The sequence below is a fragment of the Triturus cristatus genome, chromosome 2_2 (assembly GCF_964204655.1).
Source record: "Triturus cristatus chromosome 2_2, aTriCri1.1, whole genome shotgun sequence".
Classification (NCBI taxonomy): Eukaryota; Metazoa; Chordata; class Amphibia; order Caudata; family Salamandridae; genus Triturus; species Triturus cristatus.
Window position 1 is genome coordinate 523,041,377 of NC_140582.1, and position 15,484 is coordinate 523,056,860.

The 15,484-nt window shown below is 43.8% G+C and overlaps 1 protein-coding gene across 6 annotated transcripts in view; it reads right to left on the reverse strand.

The window, feature by feature from the left end:
* Nucleotides 1-15,484, reverse strand: part of IQCM (IQ motif containing M) — a 1,338,699-nt gene that overhangs the window by 991,832 nt on the left and 331,383 nt on the right. Inside the window, exon 4 of one of the 6 annotated variants that reach the window (XM_085641644.1) lies at nucleotides 8,688-8,828. The exons of the other annotated variants lie outside the window; for them this stretch is intronic. The gene's annotated coding sequence lies outside the window, so the exon portion shown is untranslated. The remainder of the gene's footprint in view (nucleotides 1-8,687; nucleotides 8,829-15,484) is intronic. 6 annotated transcript variants of the gene reach the window in all.

The following is a 15,484-nucleotide window of genomic DNA, read 5'->3' on the forward strand; positions in this document are numbered from 1 at the left end:
GGCACTGCAATGAAACTCAATGTTACTGCCATTCGTGAACTTGGGGCCCTGTTATGAGCTGCCTTTACAGTCTATTGTGAAGGGGTAGCCTTAAACCGAAAATAGAATTTGCAACATAATTTATTTATTGTTGCTAGTTGAGAGGGACAGCAAGAAAGGAGTCTAAATAGCTCTTACTCTCACGCATTGTCAGATGAGAGGGAAGGAACAGAGAGGGGTTATAGATGAGCCGGTGCAGTAGAGAGACTAGAAGAGAGGAAGAGGAGACACCACAGAGACAGGTGAGAAATAACAGCAGAAGGCAAAAAAAGGAGACTACAGATGCAGAGAGGAAAAAAGTGAGAGATGTGACAGGCGGAAAAATGTGAAAGACACAGCTAAGAGAGAGAGAATGAGAGGATGGGACAGGTGTGACAAAGAGGAAGTCTAGAAAGAGCGCAAGCCATGTGAAAAAGAGACATCTAAGAAAAAAGGGTGATAGGTGAGAGAGAGGTGAGACAGAAAGTTCAAAGAGAGTGGAAGTTAAGGATACAGTAGTAAGAAAAGTAACAAAGAGAGACTAGTGTGACAGGACTCAGAAAGAGATATAGAGGGAAACGAGAGGAAAATATGCAAGAAAGCGAGAGTGTGATCAGTTATCTTCCTCAGGGTATCAGACTCCACCTCTTTGTTTTCTGCCCATTTTTAGTATACTGATAGTTAATAACCTTTTATTTTCTCTAAATGTAATAATAAATGTAGCTCAAAGAGTTGGAATAAGATATTCACTGATAGCTGAGGTAAGGTAAATGCCTTTAAATGTTTGTTTTGTCTGTGTGTGCGTGTGAGAGTGCATTTGTGTGATATAGAGTATGTGTGAGCATGTACATGTTAAAGTGAGAGAGTGAGTGACTGGTAGTGAGTGAGAAAAAGCAAGACCAAGTCTTTAAGCAAGTTAGAGTGAGTGAGCATTAGTGAGTGATAGAGGCACTGGAAGTGAGGGTGAGTTAGTGAGTATGAATAAGAATGGGTGTGCAGATTGTTAGAGAGTGTGAGGCAGTGTTAATGGCCATTATTATATGAGTGAGTTACAGTGAGTGAATGTAACTGTAAGTGAGAATTAATGCTTCATAGTGAGTGGGAACAAGTGTGAATAAATTAATTAGAGTAAAACTGAGTGCAAATGAGTTTGCGGGAGTGAGAAAGTATGAGTAAGACTAATTGTACGTGAGAATGAGTGCAAAAGAATGAGAATAAATGAGTCAGTGTGAGAATACGTAGAACTGAGTGAGAAAGAACGAGTGCGCCCAAGTGAGTGTGTGACAATTTATGAATAAGTGTGTATGAGAGAGAATGTGGTGCTATACTTGCAAGTCTGTAGTTGGCCCAGGCATTCTGAAGGCAATAATTGGTTTATAGAACCTCCCCTGACAAAATGCTTGTGCCAGCATACGAGAGACAATTGTTAGCATGATACTGAGACTAACATGCTAGAGTTATTCCTGGCATATGGGACAGTCATGGAAAAATGCAGTCGCTGGAGTACTGGAGGAAATGTTTGGAATAGGAGTACACATATAAAATGCTTGTATTGTCTAATGGTAATTCCTTACTTAATAGAGGACAAACATGGCATACTGATGAGACGGCAAACATGGACAAATTTTGGTCCTAGCATACTAGAGGTAATATTTGACATAAGGGTAACCCATGGTGTATGGACAACACTAATGGGAAAACTGTGGCACTGGCCTATTGTATAGTGTTTTTTGCCTAAGAGGGTACCCATGGCATTTGGGGGGGGGGGGGGTATCTTAATGAGCCCTGTTTACTTTCTGCAGCTTTCTCTGAGACTAGGGCTTTACATTTAGGTTTTGTAAAAAAAAAAAAAGATTTCAGCAGTGCAATGCATATTCTTCTAATTAAGCAAAAATTAACTATAAAGCATACATATTGATGTATGTTACTGCTTTGTTTCATTATTGTTAATATATGAAACATATTGTGTGTGAAAAAACCTTATACTTCGTGAGTTGCACACGTGAAAAATCCTTGAAAATGATCAGCAATCAAATTGTATTGGCAATCAGGAACAATATATTCATATTCAATATAAGGTGTATGCCAATTTATACATGTGAACCTAAATACTTCCTAAAATCTATTAATAGATATCCCATTGTGCTTTACACTGGGGAACCATTAAGCTATAGCTCTTTGTGGTGTGAATAAGTTAGGCTACCAGTGCTACCAGTGTCCTGTAGCACAATATTCCCTTCAGACAAACACATCATTTATTATATCATAAAAAGAGAAGGGAGTAGAGTTCCCATGGGTTGCCAAATAGTGCCCGAAAGGTTGTAGCCACACTTCCTGTAATGATATAAGGTCAAAGGTCATGATGATGTCACTTCCTGTGATGTTATTAAGGTCAAGGAGGTGTGATGTCACTTCCGCTACCCTTGGCATTTTGGTAAATCGACGTTCATGATATTAGTTAAGATGCCAATGCACAGAGGCCATCATTATTGGCATTGACTGAGATGGGGGACTCACACAACAAGACTAGGGTTGAGTAAACGAGAAAGCCAGGAGATTTAACTTGTGGAGCACAAGCTGGGATGCTGGCTAACATCAACCTTAAAGGGAACATGGTTTGAGTCCACAGTGGGGGTTTCTAATGAGAAACGACTAGAGTTGCTCACCCACTGACTGCATCCCACAACTCCCTCTGACAACAATGACCCTCTCTGTAAATTGCTGAAGACTAATGGGCTTTTCTATTTGGGTCCGATATAAGCATGTATGGTAACAAACATGTATGCTTGTGTAGCCTACTTTAAATGGAATGTTGTATGTGACCTCCCATTTCACTCAACTATTTCATGTGTGAAGTTACAATGTGTGCATGATTTAAGGCAACAAGCACATATTGTTTGCAAAAGGACTGTCATCCACGGTCTCTCTATCCTCTCTTCTGGCACAATGCTTAAAAGCTTTGTCAGCTCCTTGAACAGAACAATTTGTGGAAGTGTAGAGCAGGTCATAATGATGTCCCCTATGCCCTCTTGATGTGACTGTGAATACTGGCATCTGACATCATCATAGTGGCACATATGCTCCAGCGTAATGACAGAATAATGTTTTTCTCCGGTGTCACCACTGCCCAGTTAATGAACAGTGCAGCTGCTGTTCTGCCTTTCTTGGGCAGGAAGCTAGGGACAAGTATACAAGGCATTGAATTACTAATTCCTAATTGGGAAGAAGCCTTTTTGGCAGTAGATCCTCATTGCAATTGATTGAGGGGTAGCTTAGTACTAATTTACAGTATCAACTGTGTCACATGGTAGCACCAATGCTATCAGTAACAAAGCAAGGCTGAGGGATAGGGGTCTTTTGGGCTCTGTTTACCAGTATAAAGGTTGGACAAGTATTTTATTTGTCAATGTATATTGTGTGCATGATTAATGGTACCAAACCCATATCAGGAAATGGGACCCACCATAATATAGATATTAACCTGGTTAGGAAGGCAACAATAATTGGTGAAGTGGAAAGAAAGAAAGCATGGGTCAGATTAAAGTCTTTTGAGTTCATTCTGCCTAGCAGTGTGTGTTGACGATTGTTAGAAAGTAGGGTTCTGATATACAAAGTTCAACTGGGGTTTACCACCACAAGTACCTTTTTGCAATGTAGAAAAGCCCTTTAACAAGTCGAACGGTCTTCAAAACACATTAAAGGGCTTTTGCAACCATTTTCAAATCACGAAAAAGTGGGGGCAGGAAAAGGAAGTGCCTATCCTTCTGTGCATGACATTGGGATGGTACAATGGTTTGTGACCACAACTGCTGTCGTAACAATTGTTCCATTACTGACCACCTAGTTTGGGAGGTAAATGATTCATAAAGGGTGAAGCTATCCTGATTGAAACCATGTCAGGTTCCCTAGGAGGAGTAAACAGAAGTCTATGGGATCACTGCATGCTCCACTCAATGTCTCCCCAGCATGTTAACATTTTTTAAGTAGCACTTGTCTCTTTAAGGGACATAGAGTGCTCAAAAGAAAATATATTGACACGTTAGGAATGCATCCATAGGGATGGAGGTCTACTGTCTCTCACAGGTCTCCATCCGTACATCCTTGCATTCGCAGCCATACAGGTTGCACACTATGAATTTGATAATTAATGTTCATGAAGCAGGAGGATTGGAAACTGTTAGAAATGGGGTGACTGGTTGAGGTGGGGTGAAAACCCTTCTCAAGCAGCAACCACAATTCTTCTCAGAGTGACTTTAAAAGCAATCCCTAAACTGACCTGTGCTGAACCCTCAGGTAGCTTGGCACAGAGTAGTCAAGCTTAACTTAGAGGCAATGTCTAAAGTATGTGTGCCACTCTTCAAACAGTACCTCAGTAAAAACACACCACAAAAGGATCACACTACAGGTATAGAAACGGGAGTACTTTTTAATAAATAAAACAAGACCAAAACAACAAGAATCCAACCAGAAGAACCAGAAATATTCAATTTTAAAGGATTTAGCAAAAATAGTGCCAAGAAGCGCAAAGCACCAACTGTGGATATCTGGTCACCTCTGACAGGGACAACATCACAAGTTTAGGCTGACCTCAATGGAGATTAGGATGGCACCACTTAGCAAGGTAGACTCACAGATGTCAGAGTCCAGGTGCACTGGTAAGGTTGTTGGAAGTCCTTTGTGTCCCTCAGGCTTCAGATTAGGAAGCCAGACAACTTGGAGACACTCTGGGGTTCTAGGTTCAAGAGATGTAGCTCTAGTCCTTCTGACCCAGGCAAGAGGACAGCAAGTCAGCGCAGCAAGCCAGCAGTCATTTAGAGTAGCATTCCAGCAGAGTGGCAGTCGTTTCAGCAGCACAACAGTCCTTCTTCTGGCAAAGTATCCACAGATCCAGAAGTGTACTAAAGAGTTGGTGTGTGAGGTCCAGTATTTATACCCAGTTGTGCCTTTGAGGTAGGGGAGAAGCTTCTCAATTGTTCCCTTTGAAGTCCCCAGCCATCTTGCCTTCCCTGTCCTGGCTCTAAACTTGCTACATGGGGTAAGCACCCTTTGTGGGGATGCAGGATACAGCCTATTCAAGTGAAAGTAGGGCTGGGCCAAGCTCCGCCCTCCCATCCTGCCAGTGATGGCCCATCCAGGTGCACCTAAACTCTCGCCATTGTGTGTGGCTGTCACTCATTCATGTGAGCAAGGGACAGGCTACATGCACTAAATGGCTAAGGCAGTAGTGAAAAAATGAGTTTAAGGGTTTTCACAACCAGGATATGTAAAACTTTAAAATACATGTCCAACTTTTTAAATACACTGGACACTGCCCTCTATGTTGTTGAGGGCCTACCCTAAGGTTTGGGGCTTGCAAAAGGTTTATTTTGCTAGGTTGAAATAGCAGTTTAAAAACTGCACACACCGGCTGCAAAGGCAGGCCTGAGAGATGTTTAAAGGTCTACTTCAGTACATAAGTAAATTAAATATGCCAGTTCGGGATTAGCCAATGTTATTGTGTTTTAAGGAGAGAGCACATGCACTTTAGCACTGGTTAGCAGTGGTACAGTGCACAGAGTCCTAGGGCTGGCAAAATCAAGACCATCAAACTGGAGAAGGGAGGAAAATATTTTGGAGGAAGCCCCCCCACACGCCAAAGGCTGACTGTTCTAACAGAAACCCTCTATAAATAAAAATGTTACGGCTGTTTAGTACATCTCTTTCATCGCAAAATGTTGGGCATTCTATAAAATATCAGTGTTTGCAGTGTGGAATATGTACCCACTATGTGCACCCTTATCCGTACAATAATACATCAGGCGGCAGGTTATCTCATGCCTCTACTAAGCAATTTATGTATTTATAATGTTTTCCAAACTGTGCCATGGGCAGTGCACCATCTTAGTTTAAGCAGTCAGACCTTCCACTTCAGTCCAAGCTCAGCTTTGTTTCAAATAGGCTTCCTGAGTTTTTTGTTTGTATTACACACCTAATGCCTTTTCAGTGACCATTGACTCCCCAGGGTCTCTGTTACCTCAGTGGCCTGGAATATAGCTTCTGTACTGCTAAAATTAGCACAGTCCTTGAAGAATCAGGTTTTGTGTCCACTACTTATATTACCACATGCTCACATTTCACTTACTTAGTTATTTCACAGTGGATGCTTTCCTGACTTTATCATGAGATGTGTTACAAATGCATTGTTTGAGTTAGCTTCAGCTTCCAATTTTGATTCAAAGAGAAACCCTTCAATATTTAATTTTGCATTGTACTGTTGAAGCAGGCCATTGCAATTTTTCTTTTCTGAATAAATCAATAAAAAAAATTGTCAATTTAAATGTGCATGGCATAATAACGTAAATTAAACATTACTGACTTAACTTACATTTTGGCTGTCTAGGTAGCACTTTAATGAAATACACTTTAATTACTGTAACAACTTTTTTGTTTCCCGAGGTTTTCAAATCCTCCATTTTACATCCCTACGTGCTGTACCAATGTATTCAATGCAAGGGTCAGACATAATAATCATGTGCATGTCAGAAGATTACAATGGTGAGGTGTAAACCCAGCTCATTCAAAGTGCAAATCTACCAATCTAGGGCATCAAGCTTCTCAAGACTCAGGAGTATTGTCTCCTGACCCTTGGAAGAGTCCATGAACAAGCAATGTATAAAAGCAGATACTGCAAGTAAATTATTGGTCCAAGCGTGGATAAACAACACGCACATTTTTAATAGTACAGGAGCAGCAAGGAGAACAAGAAATGCTGCTCACAAAAAACACACCCCTAAAAAGGGAAACTTGTGGAGAAGTTCCACAAAATGGATAACACTTGCAGGTAGTGTTTCCCATGCTAAAGGCAGACACAGCTTCAGCGTAAGTAACTAAACTACTATACAGAGATTTGCCAAGCTCTAAGTTTCTTCAGTAGCCAAATGAGAGCCTCGACAATGTCCATGGAGGGGTGCAGAGTGTATCAAAATACATGGCCCACGCGTGCATGTTATAGGTTGTATACAGTGATTGTTGGTAGCTCGCTTCTGTCTCCCACAGCCTGCAGATGCATGGCTACCCCACGGCAAGGCTGCAAAGCTTCCGAGGTCCATGTGGGATGTGCTGCTTCAGTCCATTTTTTTCCTTTGAATAATATAATATAGTAGTGACAAAAGGAACGGGTTAAGCCACAGGTCCATCTCCAAGATGGATGCATTTGGGATTAACAGGCCCCCCGTCTTGACTTGCAGCTTTTGTCAGTACTGTATTACCAAACCACTCCTTATTTTAACATACAAGCGAGAGCGATCGGCATTGCCAACCGCTCTCGCTGGTGTGTTTTCAGTGGTGCTACTGCAATTGGTTCAAATCCATTGACCTGTGATTACAACTCACAGGATGCACTGTTGCATTCAATGAGAGCCCGGCAATGGCAACAAAGGCCACGGGTCAAGTGAATGGGTCCCCCTCCAAGACTGCTGCAACAGGGATCAACAGGTACCCGTGACGTTTGTCAGTACTATATTACCAAACCACTCTTGCCTTCACACACAAGCGAGAGCAATTGCTCATCAGTCAGTCTCGCGTGTGCGTTTTAAGCTGTATTACTGCAATTGGTTCAAATCCACTGACCTCTGACTACAACTCACAGGATGCACTGGGGCACAAGATGAAAGTCCGGGACTAGAAACATGGAGTCTCTGTCAGTTTCTCTGGAGACCATGATTGAAGAATCGTTGTAAACTGTCGACATAGTTCTTCTTCTTTTTTTGATGAAACACAAATAAAGTATTACTGCCGGCAGCACACAGAGTCTGGACGTGAAGATGAAGCTCAGTAGCCCAATCTTTTCTTTTTGAGCCCATTTTTACTTCCCGTCTGTACTTGTTTTGTGTTTTGAACCATTTTATTTCCGTTTCATAATAGCACCACACAATGTTACAGAGGGGGGCGTAATATTATTACAATATGTACATATCCATCTGAGAAACGGGATCGTTGTATCATGGTACGAAAACGGAGGAAGTTGTGGTTCATATCATCAATTTATATAACTAGTCAAACTGCAAACACCCTGCGGCGACGCTACTAATATGCAGGGCATCTCTGGGTATTGACTAGTCCTGTCTGTACTTGCTTTGACAATGTTTGGGCTGGTGCCCACAAGATATTCAGTTGTACTACTATAACACGATGGACTTCTTTTTTACTGATTGCCATAAGAACAACCACCCCTCCAAAATCAATGATGGCAGCTAATTAAAAGCGCAGATTCACACGTGCTGCGTCTTCACATGCGACTGCCCCAAATATTGGTGCATTTGTTTCCCAGCCAATGGGCAATCAAAGGATTATACTTCAGCCTACGTGGAGAGCGCGCGGACATTGTTCAAACGCTTATGACACATGTGTTAGCATTATATCCTTGTTAATTACTTTCATTCCCTAGGCTTAGAGTGAGAGAAAACAAACCTTGACAATGATGTCTGCTGCAACCCTCCTTTGTATTAAGCAAAATATCCTTGTTGCTGTTTTCTAAAGGGGTTGTGCAAGCATAACATGCGATGTAGCACAAGTCATCAATGTTAGGCAGTGTGCTGTACAGCACTGCTCACAAGAAATCTTTGTTGAATATAAACCATTAAATACAACTTAGAATTCCATGCATCTATTATCATTATAGAATAACTTACATGCAAGGATGCAGCAGCACCCCATATATATAGTTCGAAACGTAGTCTGGATTTAAAGGAGGTTCTGTCCAATCCCCAGAAGTCACCTTCGATTCGTCCTCACAGTTAAGTCCAAAGGAGGAACAGTTGCCAACAGCCTACCTGTTATGGGGAAAGTAATGCCCTTAAGGGTAAAACTTGAAAATAAGTAACAAACAGCCACAGGAAATTCAGGAAAGGGTCTATTCATGTGAGACTCAGCTCTGGCAAGGAAAGAAGTCCCCCAAACCTGCCCTACTGGCATTGAACCAGGAGGCGTACTGTTTCAAAAATATACCCACCATGTTCCCTAATTCAGACACCCTGGCAGTATTTGAAAACAAATCTTTAGGTCTGGAGAATTGGTAAGTTTAGTCTAAGGAAACGTAAACAATAACAATAACGTCCAACTACTTTCAGCAACACTCAAGGAGAAGTGCTACTAGGCAGCTCTTGAGTTGATGATTTTTTTTAAACAATGTTATTGATTTATTCTCTTAACATTTCAGAAACACCATGGACATAATATAACTCTCAATAAACAGGTGAGTCATAGTCATCAGGCATCACAGAACAATGAGTAGTGACCACAAAAGAGCCATCACTGACATAGTATATGGAGTAGCAGGTATTTGTACAGAACCATTGTTGGAAAGTAGGATCTGCTTTTATGGTCACCCCCACTTTTTGCTGGTGTCATTATGTGTTTTCTGACTAGTCTGACTGGGATCCTGCTAATCAGGACCCCGGTCTTTGTGCTTCTTCCCTAAATTGGACATGGTGAGTACTTAGGTACACCCCAGATTTGCTACTGGTGTACTCTTGTGAGTCCCTAGTATATGATACTGAGGTACAAAGGGCATAGGTACACCAGGGGTCCCCCATGGGCTGGAGCATGTATTATGCCACCCATGGGAGACCAGACAAATTGTGACTACAGAACGGCCATTGCAGCATGTGTAAGCTGGTGCTAGCACCAATTACGACAGATAAGTTTCCTTATATCTGAGGTCACTGCACTCAAAACCTATTAGTCACCCCTAAGGCAGGCCTTTCAATCCTGAAGGGAGGGAGCTCGATTATAAGTGTGAGGGTGCTCCTGGATGAGCAAGACATGCCTACAACCCACAGGGTCCATTCTCCCAGGTTGTAAGTGCATCAGCCATTACGATACATAGAGTGGCCATGCGCCATTATGTGATGACTAACTCTCAACTGGCTGTAGCAAACCCTGTCGTGTTTGGTATCAAACCTGTCGGAATCATACCCCAACATGTTAGAATCATACCCCAACACCGCAACTGGTGTTCAAGGTATGATTCCATGCACTGTAAAGCTCCTCCAGGAGGCCCTTGGTGCTCCTAGTAACAGAGGCGTAGCTAGAGCTTGTGGCGCCTGGGGCTACCCCTCAGATTGCCGCGCCTGGGGAGGGGGGGGAAAAAGGATGGCAAGCACTTGAAAGAGGTCCGAGAGACACGTAGTATCGCCGCTAATAGTTACCTCGATCATGCAAGTTACATGCCCATACATGACACGGTTCAAGGCTACACAGTTGAATACATTGTGACTGGCAGTGACTGGCAGTACAAAAGAGAACACACAGACTGCATGATCTATCTGGGAACTCAGAAAAACCGCATGTGACATCCATCAGAGAGCTGCGTGAATAATTACCTGGCAATCCCCTCAGCACAATGCAAACATGCACATACATGACACTGTTCAGGGATCCATCATCTACAGCTGACATTAAATGACCATTTATCATGGTCCCCCCAATGAAGCAGTGATCTGCATGGTACATGTTCTTTGCAGCAGGCACATTAACCCTCTGTGCTACCTTTCCAGGAGTCAACCCTTCCACTAGACAAAACTCTGATCTCTCTCTAGTAAGAACATTAATCACCGAAGTTATCATGACATTTTTATTGTTTCTGAAAATTGCTGGAGGCCAGGAAGGAGGCAGCAAGTTTTTTAAAAACCATAATATACTTGCAAACACTACGCACCCACCCAAAATAGGTACCCAGCGCGGTCACACCGTTCACATCGCCCTAACCTGCTCAAGGGTCCTGTGACCTCAGTGACAGAGTCACTGTCGCTCTAGGGTGTGCTGCTTCGTCGGCCTGCCCGCAAGACTGGAGATGAACTTCAGTATGGATTGTGGCGGACAGGCCTTCAAGGTTAACCCACAATTGACACCACTAGAGTACACCTGCTTGTGCTAAGACATCAAGCCTTCTAAGGTCTAGTGGGGCCTTCTAAGGTCTAGCATGGGAATATGCTCCCTCAGTAGAGTGGTCTGGTGGACTGGTCATGAAGGCTGAACCCGGTTCCCCAGTTCCAAATTCGACAGCTCTAGCCATAGTGCCACATCCTCTCCCCTACTGAACACCATACTTCCCCACTGAGAGAAACTCGCACTGCCTTCAGCTATAACCTAATTGTGCTCGCTATAAACACTTGGATGTGGCTCAGAGTAATATGCTCCCTAAAAAAAAAAAGTAAAAGCAACCACTCATAGGGAATGCAAGATTAAGTAAAGCATGTGAAATGTAAGCAGAAACAACATGGTTACCTTAACGATTTCTCACTCACTATTCAGAAATCAGCGAGTGGTTTTACCTGAAAAGTTAAGGACATGACTAAAGGGCCCTGAAGGGAACCATTTCAATGTCCATTGCTTATATCCTTACAAATCCAGAGCCATGGTACACATTTTGTTTTCCAATCCACCCATCAACCAGGTATTGCAATACCTCCAGGAATGGTGCACTCCCCCACTGGGGGAAAACAATGCTGTTCAAAGAAAGACGAGAAAACAAAAGTAGCGCTTCACTGGCAAACTCTGTAAAGTGATGCTGATGTATTTGAATGCAAATAAAACCAATCTGGCCACTTTGCAACCACTCTATCTTGCTTTATTTAGTTATGTATTTATATTTCATATTTAAAACCTTCTATTTCTCTCCATCCCACTGCACTTTGGAATAGAAAAATGTCAGAAAAAGGGCATTTCCCGTAAGAGTGTTTTTCTTTTTTGGATCCAATTCACAGGGAAGCAACTAAATGAAAGAAGGAAAGAGAGGTTGTGAACCGTTTCTTCAAGTCACGGTTTTCAGTAAGTGAGGAGCAAGACAGAAAGAGAGGGAATAATAGGTAGAGAGGGGGGGACAGCTGCCAGCACAAAAAAGAAGAGGACATTGCCGGAGTCCTATTCCTTCTCTGCCTGTCCCCGAACTTCCACGAAAGCAAGTCGAGCCTTATCTGAATGCATTTGTCCTCCACCAAAATAGTGGCGCCTGGGGCGGACCGCCCCCACCGCCCCACCCTGCTACGCCACTGCCTAGTAACAGTCTTCTAGACCCGGACAACAAACTATGTCTGCTGCCGACCAGAGACATGATTCTGCCCTCCTGCTGCTGAGTCAAGCTCGAACAGGGGAAGGTAGGACAATAGGTTTCCTGTCACAGGGAGGTATGACCACCTTCCAGACAGGACTTAGTGTATTGAGCCAGGATGGAGGCGCTTGGGAGGGCCACTAGACTGCTTTGAAGGGCACATTTGGTGCCCTCCTTGCATACTCCAGTTGGAACCAGTTCAGGGAGCCGTTGGCTACCACTCTGGTGAGAAACTGGACAAAGGAGGACATGGGAGTATCCCCCCCACATTCCAGCCCCTCCAGTGGGAGGGACCCCGGAATTGTCCCAATCCTTTCCTAAGGGTACTTAAGGGCTTACCTGTGGGTGGTTCCTTAGATCTATCGTAGGTCAAGATTCAGATCCAAAACCACTTCATCTTCAACCGTCTGGGCACTTTGGACTTAGCCGGACTTTGCTTTGGGAACCGAGACTGCAACTGGGAAGACTCCTGCTGCTCCTGGTCTCATGGTCCTCTGCGTCGTCTGTGCCTGTGCTCCATAAAGGTTCTTCTACAGGCCTGTGGACATCCAAGACACCTAAAGGAATCTCCCTTGAAGTGAAGGAGTCACTTCCCTGCACCTACAGGCACAGCAATGAAGCTGACCGGTCTGCTGTCCCTGAGCTCCTACAGACTCCAAAAGGTTCAGCAACACAGGTGGTGGATGTGACACTCGCACGAGGCCTGCACTGTCTTCACAGCAAGTTTGAAGCCAGTATCCCTCGTCGGAACTGCTGGAGCAGTACCACAGTGCACAGCGTTGACTTGCCATTGACAAGGCTTGTTGACTCTCTTCACCAGAGATCTTCGGGCTCCGAGAAGCTCGAGCATCAAGCATCTCTTGCTACCAAGATCTTCATCGTCACCGCATCGTCTGCACCATGGGCCTTCATCATTGGTGAGCTGCTCGAGGTCCTCTTGCGACTACTGTGCCTTCAGCGCGTGGGTCCTCTTCAGGGTCTTCTTTGGCTCCAGTGGGCTCTCCTGCAAGCTGGGAGCTAGATCTGACATACCTGCTTGTGGTGAGTCACTTGGACCTTGTCGGTCCAGACACTGCACCTTTTTCATCTACTACGTTTGTTGCCGTTGCCAAGGCTTGTTGGTGCTCCCGACGGACACCGACCCCCTGGCTCTTGACATCTGACATCGTTCAGTTCTTTAACAGCTCCTGGTCTTCCACAGTGTTGCCTGGTCTTCTCAGCTGCAGCTTCAAGGGCACCGTCAACTCTCCTGTATCTCTGACATCGGTGAGCATTCGTCTTCCGAGCATCCTGATCACTCGTAAGTGGAATAGACCCTGTTCCCTCTGCTTGCAGGTATCTGTCATCTTGAATCCACCTTTGGGTTCCATTGGACTCTTTCACCTTCTTTCATTTCCGCCGTCACTTCGCATCTATGCACCCGGCTTCCCTGGTGTAGGTATCCTGGTTCCAGAGGTATCCACAGGTGGGGTAACTCTCCAACCTTCCATCTTCCACAAGGTTTTTTCAGGGACCTCTGGAAAGGGTCCTTCTTCTTAAAAACTGCAACCGCGATTTACTCATTGACTTGTAAAGAGCACACGGTCGTGTTCCCACTCTGCACACAGCTTCTGTAGGGTTCCTGGGTACTTGCCTTGGGTGTTTCCTTGGGTCCCTGACTCTTCTATGTCTTCTAGGTCCAGTCTCGACTTAGGTCATGGTTCGTATTTCACTTTATTAGTATATGGTTTGGTCTTCCCCCGGCGACCTTTGTGTATGTGTGCTACTTACTTGTTCTTTTATCAAAATATTGTGTGTATTGTGATTATATCTCCGGGTAGGAGATATTGCAATGTGTTAGTGAGTATTTATAATAAATACATATTTTTATAACTACACTGTGTAGCTCTTTTTCACTTAACCTTCACTATCTGATTAGTACTGGTAAAACAAGCTGCTTTACACTCCTTCTGGACTAAGCCTGAAGGCTGCTATCCACAGCTACCACATAGAGAGCTTTCTAAAGTTGTCTAAGACCTCTTAAATCACCATGAGGGTTGTCAGGTTTAGAGCAGGGTGCTACACTTACATAATTGAACACCATATACTAAGCCATTCTCCTACAACCATTATCCACCATCACAAACATTATCACACAGGAGATGATCCACATACAAAAGTGATAGATAAAGGGGTAGATCAGAAGAGGGCAGTTGGGGGAAAGAAAACTAAAGCTCTTCTCCGAAAACCCATGGTATCCCAACTGGACTGACGGTTGCTTCATAAATAAATATATCGACTGGCTTGCACAAATCCATATGTGATTTCCCTTCCTCAGTCGTCTGGGACTTGAAATTCCCCTCTATTGAAACCAGTGGCGGTTACTCCGCTAAGGAGGAGGAGCGATGTCGCACTGTTCAAAAGGAAAAATAAAATGATAATAACGTTTAGTTATTATCATACTATTTTTCCTATTGCAGTCAGTGACAGGTCGGGGCTGACAAGAGCAGGGGTAGGGGAGTGGTTTGCACTCCCTAAGTGCATATGACTGTTTGGCCGGACCTCTTGGGCTGGTCAAGCAGTCATGCACACTTTGCATGTTCCCCACCAGTCTGCATTACACAGCATACTGAGGAACATGCACAGGCTCCCTGTGTATGTCTGAGCACTGAACCACAGTGCTCAGACCAATCACAACACTGCATTGCAGCATTGTGATTGGCTCAGGGAAGCCTGTGTGCCCGGGTGCTTCCTTCTGCCAGCCAGGACTGGAGACAGGAAGAAGGAAGAGGACGGAGCAGAGACCGGCAGTTCCAGGCAAGTCGTTTTTGTTTTCCATTACCCACCACCCCTGTCTGGTAGCAGCCGCTACTGATTTTTCCAGGAGACAAAAAAGGATCTCCTGGATGGATTATTTTCAGCAACTGAGTATGTAGCCAGCAAAAAGCTAGGAAGATTTCCGACCTTGACGGTTTCCAGGAAGAGTTTGAGCGATTATCAGACACTTATTCCCTCACCTGCCTGTCATTATCTTGGTATCAATAGAGACTAGCATATTGCCCCCAACCACTCAGAGGCTTTGATTACAGTAGTTCCTAAGCCCAACCACCCGTCTGAGCAGTTTGTAGTATGCCTTGCCCAATTTCTGCTTCTGAGCAGCCCCCTCGTAGTCTAGATTTAATTGCGTGCATTATGGTTTACATACGTTTTACAATGCATAGCGTTGTTTACAAATTCATTTATACGAATTCACGATGTAAGAATATTTATGATATAGATTAATAGTGTAGCAATACTTAAATATGTCATATATTCCAGCAATAGGATATTTAAAGAAAAAAGCAGTAGCTTCTGAAGAATGTGTAAGAGAATTCATAGAATGCGTAGTTTGCTTTTGCT